This window comes from Chrysochloris asiatica, unplaced genomic scaffold, assembly GCF_000296735.1.
Source record: "Chrysochloris asiatica unplaced genomic scaffold, ChrAsi1.0 scaffold00027, whole genome shotgun sequence".
NCBI classification, from domain to species: Eukaryota; Metazoa; Chordata; class Mammalia; order Afrosoricida; family Chrysochloridae; genus Chrysochloris; species Chrysochloris asiatica.
Window position 1 is genome coordinate 22,222,136 of NW_006408545.1, and position 13,113 is coordinate 22,235,248.

The 13,113-nt window shown below is 40.0% G+C and overlaps 1 pseudogene; it reads left to right on the forward strand.

Moving 5' to 3' along the window:
* LOC102814778 overlaps positions 1-11,185 on the forward strand; it is a 107,931-nt pseudogene extending 96,746 nt beyond the window's left edge.
* Positions 11,186-13,113: the final 1,928 nt, after the last annotated feature.

Genomic DNA, 13,113 nt, shown 5'->3' on the forward strand with positions numbered 1-13,113 from the left:
TTTGGTTTCCTTATTCATTGTCTGGTTTTCACATGCACTTATACTTAATAATATGGTATTTTGAGTGCACAAACAGTGATTATCCTTTTTTCAAATTTGCACTTGCTATAACAAGTGTTGTTAAGGACATGGAAGACCATACATTTTTATATGCCTCTGGTGGGCTTATGCATCAGTAGAGGCTCTTTGGGGAGCAATTAGACAATATCTAGGAAAGTCAAAGATGCACATATCACACAACCTAGCAATTCTTCTCCGGCTGTTTGACCCAGAGAAACTATAGCACCATACACACAAAGAAACCTGTTCAATGATCCTCATGAAATCTTTGTTGGTTACAATAAAATTTGAAGCAATCCAAGTCACTATGAATAGAAAAATGGATAAAATAATTGCAATGTGCACATATGTTGTTGTTAGGTACCAACCAGTCACCTCCTAGTCATAGCGACACTACGTTGTTATTGTTAAATGCCATCTAGTCAGTTCTGAACCATAGCGACCCTGAACAGGGTTTCCAAGCCTTTACAGGAGCAGAAAGCCTCATCTTTCTCCTGCGGAGCAGCTGGTAGTCTCAAACTGCTGACCTTGTGGTTCACAGCCCGATTTGTAACCACTACACTACAGCAGAATAAAACTCTGCCTGATCTTGTGTGAGACTTACCTTCCTTGCTATATTTAAGTCCATTGCTGTCGCTACCGTGTCTATCCATCTAATCCATTTAAGTTCTTTCCCCACATTGTTTTCATGTGCCTTTCTATTCACTGTACTGCATTCAAATCCATTTTCTGTAAAGGCCAGACATTGAACTGGGATGCAAACTTAAAAATAGTGATACCATTTTGTTTGAATATTTCCATAATTTCTCCAGCAATACAATTAATGGGAGCAGTGGAGAGGTATCAGTTGTCAAATTTGCTGGTTGTCAGAACATTATTTTATCTCTTTGCCAATTTAAAATAATTCAGTACAAACACTGTGATGTACGTATGTGTAAATTACCATGTTTTCAGTATATAGTGCTCCCTTGTAAATAACATGCATTTTTGTCACTGTTGTTAGATGCCTTTTAGTTCATTCTGACTCATAGCGACCTTATGTACAACAGGATGAAAGCCTGCTCAGTCTGACATCATCCTCACAATTGTTATGTTTGAGCCCATTGTTGCTACCACTGTGTCCATCTCCAGGGACTGGCCACTCTTGATAACATGTCCGAAGTATGAGAGATGAAGTCTTGCCATGCCCCCACGCTCCCTGTTCATCATTCTGACTGAACTTTTTACAAGACAGATTTGTTTGTTCTTCTGACAGTCAATGGCATTTTTAGTAATGATACTTTTAATATTCTTTTCCAACACCATAATTCAAATGCAATGATTCTTCTACAGTCTTCCTTATTCATTGTCTAACTTTCATCTGCATATAAGGCAACTGAAAATACCATGGCTTGGGTCAGGCGCACCTTGGTCTTCAAACTGACAGCTTTGCTCTTTGATGCTTTAAAGAGGTCTTGTGCAGCAAATTAGTCCAGTGCAATACGTAGTTTAGTTTCTTGACTGCTGTTTCCATGAATGTTGGTTGTAGATCCAAGCAAAATTAAGTTGTTAACAACTTCAAGCTTTTCTTCATTTATCATGTTATTTATTGGTCTGGGAGGGCAGTGGTTCCATATGATAAATGCTGGACTGCAAACCACAGGTCTGCAGTTTGAGCCCACCAGCTGCTCTGTGGGAGAAAGATGATGTTCTGTGCGTCTTTGTGAATTTAAAGCCTCAGAAACCCAAAAGAGGGTCACTAAGAGTTGTGAAGATTTTTGTTTTCCTTACATTGAGGTGTAATTCCTACTGAAGGCCAAAGTCTTTGATTTTCATCAGTAAGTGTTTCAAGTCTTTAAGCATACACGGAAAATCAGCACATGAGGGAGTTGTGCTGTTTGTAAAACTGTATCGCACACATGTTACTTGTATAAAAATATGGAAATCTTCACTTTGGGGTCACAGATAACATTTGAAGGAGCCTAGTCAGAAAACCACCATCTAAAATGGTCCTGTAAGTATAATAACTGTTGTAGAAATCTGCACCAGAGGGGTGCCAATTGGCATAATATGTTTTTCCTAGGAATAAGTGAGTAGCCTTTAGGTTATGAGATTGACTATAAGGCTGTGTAAGGTCTTGCCATCCTGGTTTAAGTATAAGGTATATATGTCCAGCCAGCCAATGAAACTCACATCTGAGAACAATGCTGTAAGCCAGAAATCCATCTGTCTCTACTCCTTCAGCTGCATGGGGACACTCTGCTGTCTGACACTATCAGAAGCCTGACTGAAGTGCTGAAGAGTATTCTGGTGTCTGCCTCCTACTCATGCAAGGTGCTTGTTAGTACCTGAGTGTGGAGACTTGACCAAGATGAAAAGAAATGGTTCTGTAATGAGTTTTGTGCCTGCTTGCTAATAATTGTTTGTATGTTTGGCAGAAATTAGCTTTCATCATAACAAACTGCCTGGGGTAAGTCAGCGAGGGGGAGGGGGGATGTAGAATCCCCATCCTCCTCTGATACCAGGTATTTACTAGTATTTACTACAGGAATCTGATGATTACTGAATGCTTAAATTGGTTTAGATCCGTTTGCAACCTACATCTTCAATCTTCTTTTTTTTTTCCTATTGTTCTTGATGAAGATACAAACAAATAGGTTGTAATGGCTAGTGGAATATAAGCTATCCCCTCCTAGCTTGTTTCTTGATCTACATAAGGATTCTGGTTTTCTGGACTTCTTGTTACCTTTCATTTTCCTCATCTGAGAACACGGTGGAGACAAAAGGAAGGGAAATTTTTATTTTCTAAGACAACAACTGCTGTGTGCTGGTGGAGAATTCTGTCTATTGCAAATGAAAGCCAGACTTGGGAAGTCCAGGGAAAATAATCAAAATACTATTTTCAATGGAAATGTTGTCATAGAGGCCAGGATGGGGGTACAGAAGGAAGAGAACAAGGAGAAGACGATTTAAATGACAGAATCATCACAGAAAATGTTTTTCTGGCCAAAGCACTCCCTGGGTGAAGTGATTGAGCCTGGGTCTGAGAGACAGTATCCTCCTGCATGAATGCTTTGGGTTTATAAAGAAGGATTTCCATAAAGTAAGTGATAAATCCTTCAGCTTCCCAAGGACCAGATTCTAGAGGATACCCTAAGTTATGGGATGGGAAAAGGTGTTGCTCGTGCATATATTTTTACTTACATATATTTTTACTGAGTCTGATAATTCCAAAGACAAACAGATATTATCTTTGCCATTATACTACTTGGAAGTGAGCCTTTTCCGAAACCAATATACAGAGTCAAGTGTTATACTTATGAAGATATACCTACAAGCAGGTGTTGTTTTTTTATCTTTTCAGTTAGAAACATTTGAGGACAGATCAATTAACATCAAAGATAGAAAATACCACATACATTGAATTCCATAACATGTTATGAAGGAAATTATTTTTGGTGGCCAAATTTTTTTCTGATCTTCCTTCCATTGTTTGGAATAAAAAATATTGGTGGTTGATCTTTACAATTCAGTACTTTTATTGGAAAGTGTCTAACTTATCAAGTGCTGCTGTAACAGAAATACCACAAGTGGATGGCTTTAACAAACAGAAATTTATTCTGTCACAGTTTAGAAGACTAAAAGTTCAATGTCAGAGTACCAGCTCTGGGAAAAGGTCCTTGTCTCCTTTCAGCATTTGTGGGCCCAGCATTCCTTGGAGATCTCCATGTGTCTTGACATCAATCATGCCCTAAATCTAGGAACTTCTCATCACAGGTACCCCAGGTCCAAAGGACACAATTCAATGCTAGTTCTTCTTTCTTAGTGAGAGTGGGTCTCTCTGCTCACTTCTCTCTGTGTCAAAAGAAATTGGCTCAAGATACAACCTAATCCTGTACATTGCATCTGATCTCATTAACATCATAGAAGTGGGGATTTACAATACATTAGAGCAGGATTGATCACATCAGAGGGTATCATGGGGTAGAGTGTGTAATATTAGATCTTGTCATGGAAGTGATAAATACATCTTAACTGCTAAACTATGGAGAATCCTGGCCCAGCCAAGTTGGCACAAAGCCTTAGCTATCATAGAAAGGAATACAAGAAAACTCACTGTCTCAGCTCCATTTCCTCCAAATAGCTGATAATTTCAGATAATGGATGGCCACTTTGAGAATCTGAAATCTCTGGAAAAACACAAACTATAGAATCAGTCATATTGGGGGTTTGACTTCTATCTTATCATTCATTTTCACACAGGGACTCAACAAAGCTTCAGTCTAAATTTCTGGTTAAATGTAACATAATTTTCACAAATGTTTTTGGTTCATTTAATTTCAGTAAAGACATATAGAAATTTCATTGAAAGAACACTGGGTCCCAGTTCCCTTAAGGGAAAGGAAGTCTTGAGTTATGCAGTGACTTGTCCAGGGTTTCCCAGTGCAAAGGAGACTAGAACTGTGGCTTTCTGCTGACTAGTCCTAGTAATGAGTCCTTCTGACAGCACTCCTAAGCAAGCAGCGGGTAAGCAATGGCAATGAGAGAAGTGGCTAGGTGTAAAGGTACATAAATGTTGGGATTGAGGCCAATGGGAGAGCACTTGACTTGCTCCATCAAAAAGGGCATTGCTATTCAGTCCCACCAAGTGTTGTTATGTAAGGATTTGGGTCCAGAGTGACCACACACTTTTTTGCCCCAAGAGAAGCTAGAAATGAAGGATTTTATGGTATTTTATCTGATTTTTTAAAAAAATCTTTAAAAAAACAACCAAAACCTTGCTGTTCAAACAAAACACATTTAAGGGCTGGATGCAGCCCACATGCATGACCTCTTTCCTAAGTCTTTTAAAAGAGAGGAGTTGAAATTTTCATCATACTGGAAATAGATAAATGGAAGAAAGACTTTTGCATTGCTGCATGCCCCCCACCCCCATCCCACAGGGACAAAGATGCGAACTTACACTTCTGATGGATACAGTTTGAATACAATCTCCTTGTCCTGCCCTTCCCATTCGCAACTATAAAAGTACAAAAGCATTCAGCCAGTCCTGTACTATGGGATAAAAAGAGGCTACCATAATTAGTTGATTAATCATTGTTAGCCTCTTGTCATGTGCTGATACATGAGTAATGTATGTTCAGAGTATTGATTGCATTCAGGCTAGGATTCCTTTGAGGCTGTCACCTGAAGGACACGATGACCACAGAGGTGCACCTCAAGTTACTGTCTTTTGCAAAGCAATAATGGGGTGCACAGTCAGGTGTAATTTAAGCACATCTTCCTAAAGCCAGTGGGTGGTTATTGCTGCTCTGCTGTAGCTGTATTGCTTTCAGCTTTAATGGGAATCTTTATTGAAACAGAAACCTAATTCCATTTAGGTTAATAATATGCCCACTCAATCTTCCTTTCCAGAACCAGCCTGATCTTTAAATGTTCTGAGTACTGCCAGTGATTTCTCATTGCAGGTAGATATCTCATCAGATAAAGCAGGGTTTGGAAAGATTTACATTTTTACTCAAAGTCATTTTGATTGCTTTTTTTTTCCTAGTGAAAGTGTAGAAATCTATCTTTGAATGCTGTGATCCTAAAAAGGTAGTCTAGGTCCACTGTTGGCATTTGTCTCCCAGTGGGCCACCCTAAAACTTGGGAATGAGATGAGTTTGTATTTAGGTACTGAACCATGACTAAAGCGGTTTACTCTAATCTTATTGTTTTCAAAATCCAGACACCTCCTGTAAGATTATTAGCAATCAAAATAATTTATGGGGAGGAGTGTGGGTTCTAGGAATATCACAACTTGAATGCAATTCCCATCTTCCCCACACTAACCCCAAAATTTCCTTCTTTCTAGAGCTGTCCAACTGTTGGTTCCTATGGGTGCAAGTGAGACTTTGGGCTTTGATGGATTCCACATGCAGAAAATTGTGAGGTTATTTCTCCTGCTAGGCTGTACCAAGTGCCTAGAGAATAATGTCACAGACCAGAAGTGAAGAACAGAGGCAGCAAATTCTGGGGAGTTTGGCAGACTGGGTGAAGAGTCAACACAGAGGCAGTCTGACTGAGCTGAGCCTTCCTACCCCAGTAGGCCAAGAATGAGCTGAATGAGGAAGCTGAGTCCTCTACACTGAGGCTAGTGCCCTGTGAGAAATCTGCAGTGCAGGGCGCCCCTGCAGGTGCCTCAGTAGCATGCCGGCAGCTTTTACAATTTGGCTTGTGCAACTGAGATTTCTCCACCTCTGCCATCTTTGAGACTCTCACCATTCAGAACCATACCCTGAGGTCTAATAAGCCCCAACTGAGAAAAGACATTCCATTTGAGAGGGGCCAGAAACCAGAGAAAAATAATCAGAAAAAGCAACACACGTTCCCAGCAAAAAGAAAGCTGCAAGAAGAGTGTCTGACGCCAGTAATGGAAGCAGAGAGGATGACATGGAGAGATGGAGCAGCTGAAGACTCTAGACTCATGGAGAGAGAGAGGCTGTGTGCTGGCAGCCTGGGGGCAGGCTTGCAGGGTATACCCTTTGGTTGTTTGAATGATGGTATATTACTGAGTGTTTTGGTGTACATCAAACAAACAAACAAACAAAACCAGAGAGAATAGAAGCAAATACTGTTGAATGATGATACACAAAGGGGATTGTAATCATTACAATGAAATGAAATATGATAGGATGAGTGTAAAACTAATGTTCTCCCAAGTAAACTACTACTCAGTTCATAATAAAAACTTTAAAAAGAAGAAGAAGAATGTCTGAGTTGGGGTAGGGTAGGGTAGGGATGGGAGTTGAAGTGAAAAAAAAATCATCAACTACTGATGTGTAGAAAGAAGAGGGGCAATAAAACAGATTCTATTGGACTCAGTAGGAGAAGAGAGGAAGAAAAGTAAAATGTCTTAGTTTCTTAGTTCAGTTATACCAGAAATACCAGATGTGGGTGGCTGTAACAAACAGAAATTTACTTTCTCACAGTTTAGGAGGAGGCTAGAAGTCTGAAATCAGGGCTGTAGGGAAAAGTTTTACCTCTGTGTTTGCTCTGGAAGAAGGTTCTTGTCTCTTTTAAGCATCTGTTTCTCGGTTCCTTGAAGATCTCATGGTGTAATATTATCTTCCCTCATCTGCAATTGCTTGATAGTTGCTTGCTGTTCATTTATACAGACATACCTCAGAGATATTGCCAGTTTGGTTCCAGACTTCCGCAGTAATATGAATTACAATAAAGTGAGTCATTCAAGTTTTTCAGTTTAACAGTACATATAAAAGCTTATGCTTAAACTGTACAGTAGTCTATTAAGTGTACAATAACACTATGAAGAACTTTGAAATATTGTGAGAATTACCAAAATATGACAGAGACCTGAACTGAACACATGCTGTTGGGAAAATGGTATCAATAGACTTGCTTGACACAACGTTGCCACAATCTTTGGTGTTTTTTTTTTTTTTAATGTAATATCTTTGAAGCTCAATAAAGCAAAGCACAATAAAATGAGGTATGCCTGTATCTCAAAAGATATTGATTTAAGATACATCCTACTATGAATTGTTAGGGCTCAGGACCATAGTGTCAGGAACACCATAGTCAATTGGCATGACATAGACAATGTTCTACATCCTACGTTGGTGAGGATCTTAAAACTCATGAGTAACCATGTAAGGTGCAACCATTGGCCTCTCCCTGTGCAGAGGAAAGAAGAGTAATGAAAACTGAAGACACTTGTAATCAATTAGTCCAGTGGATTAATGGAACACATAAACATGGATCTCTATGACCTGAGAACTAGAAGATGCCTGGCTACCACTGCCAACTGCTCTGAAAAGGATCACATTAGAAGGTTCTGCATAGAATGGAAGAAAACATGGAACAAAATACAAAATCATAAGGAAAAAAAGACAGGCTTAGTAGTCAGAAAGAGACTAAAAGAACCTGAGACTATGGCCCTTGATAACCCTTGAACCCTTGTGTCTTAATTTTCAGCCGAGCAATAGACAGGAATATAAGGAAAACAACCACACTAGTGATATATACATACCATGGAATGGTTAACCATTCAAGACCAAAGGGTTGGGAAAGAAGGAGGAATGGAAATAAGAATCATAGGGAAGAAGTGGGATAGCTGTTGTTTGCATGGAGAGGATTGCACTCATTGAAATGAAACAGAGTACATGATTTGTTGAATGTAAAACTGATGATCTGTCCTGTAAACCTTCACTCAATTCACAATAAAAAGTCAACAAAAAAAAAAAAAAGCACATCTTTCTTCAGATACTGATATTGCCTCATTAACACAATGAAGAGAAAAACATTTCCAAATGGAATTATAAGCACAGGTATAGGACTTAGGTTTTACAACATGTATTGGGGGGGATGCAATTCAATCACTAATATAAAATGGTTCTAAAGATCTTATCAAGGAGCTCTGGTAGTGTAGTGGTTATGAATCGGGCTACGAACCTTAAGGTCAGCAGTTGGAAACTACCAGCTGCTCTGCGGGAGAAAGATGAGGCTTTCTGCTCCAGTAAAGATTTACAGTCGCAGAAGCCCTGTACAGGGTGGCGATGGGTCGGAACTGACTCGATGGCACATAACAACAACAACAAAAGGTACCATCATATTAAAAGTGGTGGGGGGACCAGGAGACAGCTGCAGCATCTCAGTGGGAGGAGTAATGCCTATTTGTGACATTATAAATATCTTGTTTTCAAATGCTGCTGGAGAAATATGTGTCAGGATGGAAAATGGAATAAATAATTTTTTCAAGCCAGATAAAATGAGGAAAGATAAAAACAATAAGAATAAATTATGATCCAGGAATGGAGGACCCTGGAACCATCAAAGGAGAAGAGCAGAGTGCAGGACCCTCTCCAGAGAAGCAGAGATGCCAGAGACGGAGGTAGAGATGATGACATGGAGAGATGGAGTGGCTGGGGACTCTGGAATCTGGGAGGGAGAGGGTCTGTGTGCTGACAGCCGTAGGCAGGCTTGTGGGGTGTACCCTTTGGCTGTTTGATGATGCATGCAGGGAATTGTAATCATTGCAATGAAATGAAATAAGATAGGATGAATGTAAAGCTAATATTCTGCCATGTAAACTATCACATAATTCACAATAAAAACTTAAAAAACAAAAACTAAGCCATATTAGTTTGATGTTGTTGTTGTTGTTATGTGCCATGAAGTCGGTTCCGACTCATAGCGACCCTGCACAGGGTTTCTGAGGCTGTTAATCTTTATGGGGCCAGAATGCCTCATCTTTCCCCCGCGGAAAAACAGGTAGTTTTGAACTGCTGACCTTGCGGTTCGCAGCCCACTTCTTAACCACTATGCTACCAGAGTTTACTAGGACTCACATAACGAAGTACCTCAAACTGGGTGGCTTAAAACAACAGAAGTTTATTCTCTCACAGTTCTAGAAGCTGGAAGCTTGAAATCAAGGTGCCAACAGGGTTGTGCTCGCTTGAAGGCTTTAGGGATGAGCCTCTTCTAGCTTCTGGTGGTTGTTGTTGATCCTTGGCATTCTTTGACTTGTAGACTCATCATTCCAATCTCTCTCCTTCAGTCTTTATGTGGCCTTCTCCCCTGTATGATTGTTTCTGTGCCAAAATTTCTCTCTACTACTTACGAAGATACTAATGAGACTTAAAGCCCACCCTAATCCACTCTGACTTCATCTTAACTTGATGAGTAGACACTCTTTCCAGATGGACATGAATTTTGGGGAGATATTATTCAACCTAGTACATAGCCATGAATGCATTCTTACTGTAAGAAATAAAGATAAATCACCCCTTCCAACTCCAGAATCCCTCCCAGTTATTGTATAATCTTGAAGATCTCTTCCTATGCAGTTATATGCATGTATGTATTTTACATAAATAAACACAAATATGTTGTTGTTGTTGTTGTTGTTGTTGTTGTTAGGTGCCATAGAGTCGGTGCCGTCTCATAGCGACCTTATGCACAGCAGAATGAAACACTGCCCAATCCTGGGCCAACCTCACTATTGTTGTCATGCTTGAGCCAATTGATGCTGCCACTTGACAATTCCATCCCGCTCAGGGTCTTCCTCTTTTTCTCTGACCCTCCACCTTAGCAAACATGATATCCTTCTCCAGTGACAGTTCCCTCCTGACAATATGTCCAAAGTATGAGAGATGAAGTTTGGCCATCTTGGCCTCCAAGGAGCACTCTGGCTGCACTTCTTCCAACACAGATCTATTGGTTCTTTGGCAGCTCATAGCACTTTATATATTCTCCTTCAACACCATAACTCAAAAGCATCAATTCTTCTACAGTCTTCCTTATTCACTGTCCAACTTTCACATGCATATGAGGTTATTGAAAATACCATGGCTTGGTATTTTAGTCCTCAAGCTGACATCTTTGCTCTTCAACACTTTAAAAAGGTCTTGTGGGGTACTGACCTTCAGTGTCTCGGCACTAACACAATGGCAACTTCTTTGTTGTGGGGGAAAGGGGGACTGGAAAATGAACGGGCGAAAGAAGGCTTTAGGGGGAACTCATCACCACTCTGAACGCGGCCAAGGTGCCGGCCGATACCGAGGTTGTCTGTGCACCTCCTTCTGCCTACATCGATTTCGCCAGGCAGAAGCTAGATCCTAAGATTGCTGTGGCTGCTCAGAACTGCTACAAAGTAACTAATGGGACCTTCACGGGGGAGATCAGCCCTGGCATGATCAAAGACTGTGGAGCCACCTGGGTAGCTCTGGGGCACTCGGAAAGAAGGCATGTCTTTGGAGAGTCAGATGAGCTGATCAGGCAGACAGTGGCCCACGCCCTGGCAGAGGGACTCGGAGTAATCGCCTGCGTTGGAGAGAAGCTAGATGACAGGGAAGCTGGCATCACTGAAAAGGTCGTTTTCGAGCAAACCAAGGTCATTGCAGATAATGTGACTAACTGGAGCAAGGCCGTCTTGGCTTATGAGCCTGTGTGGGCCATTGGTACTGACAAGACGGCAACACCCCAACAGGCCCAACAGGCTCAAAGTACTCGTATCATTTATGGAGGTTCTGTGACCGGAGCCACCTGCAAGGAACTGGCAAGCCAGCCTGATGTGGATGGCTTCCTGGTGGGTGGTGCATCCTTCAAGCCCGAATTTATGGACATCATCAATGCCAAACAGTAAGCCCCATCCATCTCCTGACCCCTTCCTCCTGAGCCAGAGACCAGGCAGCCCAGAAGCCTACAACTGCCCCATCACCACCACCACATGCTTCTGATGGTGTCACCTGCCCCTTCTCCTGGCCTAATCCAAACTGTACCTTCCTTTACTGTTTACACCTTCCCTTGTATTGGTTGGGACCAGGCCAATCACATCTCCACTTACTGATAATGGTTGGAACTAAACATGTCACCTAGGTGGCTTCTCATTGGCTGAGAGGTGGAAGGGGTGGAGCTTGCCCATTGATCTTCCTAAGTCCCGAGTGAGGACGGGAGAGAAAGCATCCTTCTCTTCCCCTCTCACACCAGAGATTAGGGGTGCTACCCTCTCCCGTGATTCCAGCGCCTGTGTGTGTTGTTTGTATGAGCTGTCCCATGTGTGGAGGAAATAAACATTGGGCACTTAAAAAGAAAAAAAAAAAAGGTCTTATGCAGCATATTTGCCTAATGCAATACATCGTTTGATTTCTTGACTGCTGCTTCCGTTAGTGTTGATAGCTGATCCAAGAAGAATGTAGTCCAAACACAAAGTACTTACTCTTAAAAAGAAAAAAAGAATAAATTATGAAAAAGTAAGAAGAAAGAAAAGAACCAGATTAATCAGTCATTCATAAAATGTCAAGACAAAATTCTTCTTTTAAAAGACAAACTATAGCAAACTGGGGGGAACCTATCAGTGTAAGAAGCACACTTAAAACACAGTAATAAATAAAAGTTGAAAACCGAGCAGTGAGCAAAGATATATACTAGAAAATGCAAACAGTAAATAAGCAGAAATATTAGTATTACATATGGTACAAATATTGTTGTTCTTAAGTGATATAGAGTCAGTTCCAGTGTAATGATATGATAAGCTTCTATTTATATTTTTGAAGTATAACAAAACTAATATATCTCAAACAACATAGTAGCCAAACCTACAAAGCAAAAACAATCAGAAATGCAAGAGCAACAAACCAAACAAACAAAAAGCAATGATTGTGGGTGATGTCAATATAGTCTCCAAGGATTAAATAGGTTTAGTCGAAAAAAAAACAAGGACATAAAGGAATTGATTAATATGATCAATACTTTGATTTAATGGTTCCATGTAGATATTAAATCCCTCAAATTAAAAATTTTCATATTGTGTTCTATCTATAAAGAACTTAAAAAAAAAAATGCTTTTGTTGTTAAGTTCTGTCAAGTCAATTTCAGCTCATAGCGACCCTGTATCGTTTTTCCAAGGAGTGACTGGTGGATTTGAACCACTGACCTGTGCTTATAAGTAATCCAGTGCTTATCCTACACCACACCGGAACTCCATATGTATATATACAAACATTCTGTACTTAGCCAGGAAGTAAGTACTATATTTAATAAAAATGATTTAATGAACCTAGCAATAAATAATGATATCTATCTCTACACTAGAGATCATGTTTCACAATCTCTTCTGATACCCATTCTGGTCTTTTCCTTCTTCCTTGTCTTCTTAATGACCTTTTGCTTTCTTCCTGTATGATGTTCTTGATGTCATCCCACAACTCTTCTGATCTTCGGTGACTAATGTTTAGTGAATCAAATCTGTTCTTGTGATGATCTCTAAATTCAGGTAGGATATGTTCCAGGTCATATTTTGGTTCTCATGGCCTTGTTTTAAATTTATTCAACTTTAATCTGAACTTGCATATGACCAATTGATAGAATTCCAAATAATGAGGAAGTCAAATTGATTTCAAGATAAAACATACTGTTTTAAATTGGAGAATAAATTAATAAACTACAGAGTAACCTCAAAGAAAATTAATACACTTCTACATCAAATCAAAAAAAGGGGAAACCATGAAGGTTTTGTAAATATTTAAATAATAATTTTTAAAAAAAGCAGGGAAGAAATTGATAAGAAAATGC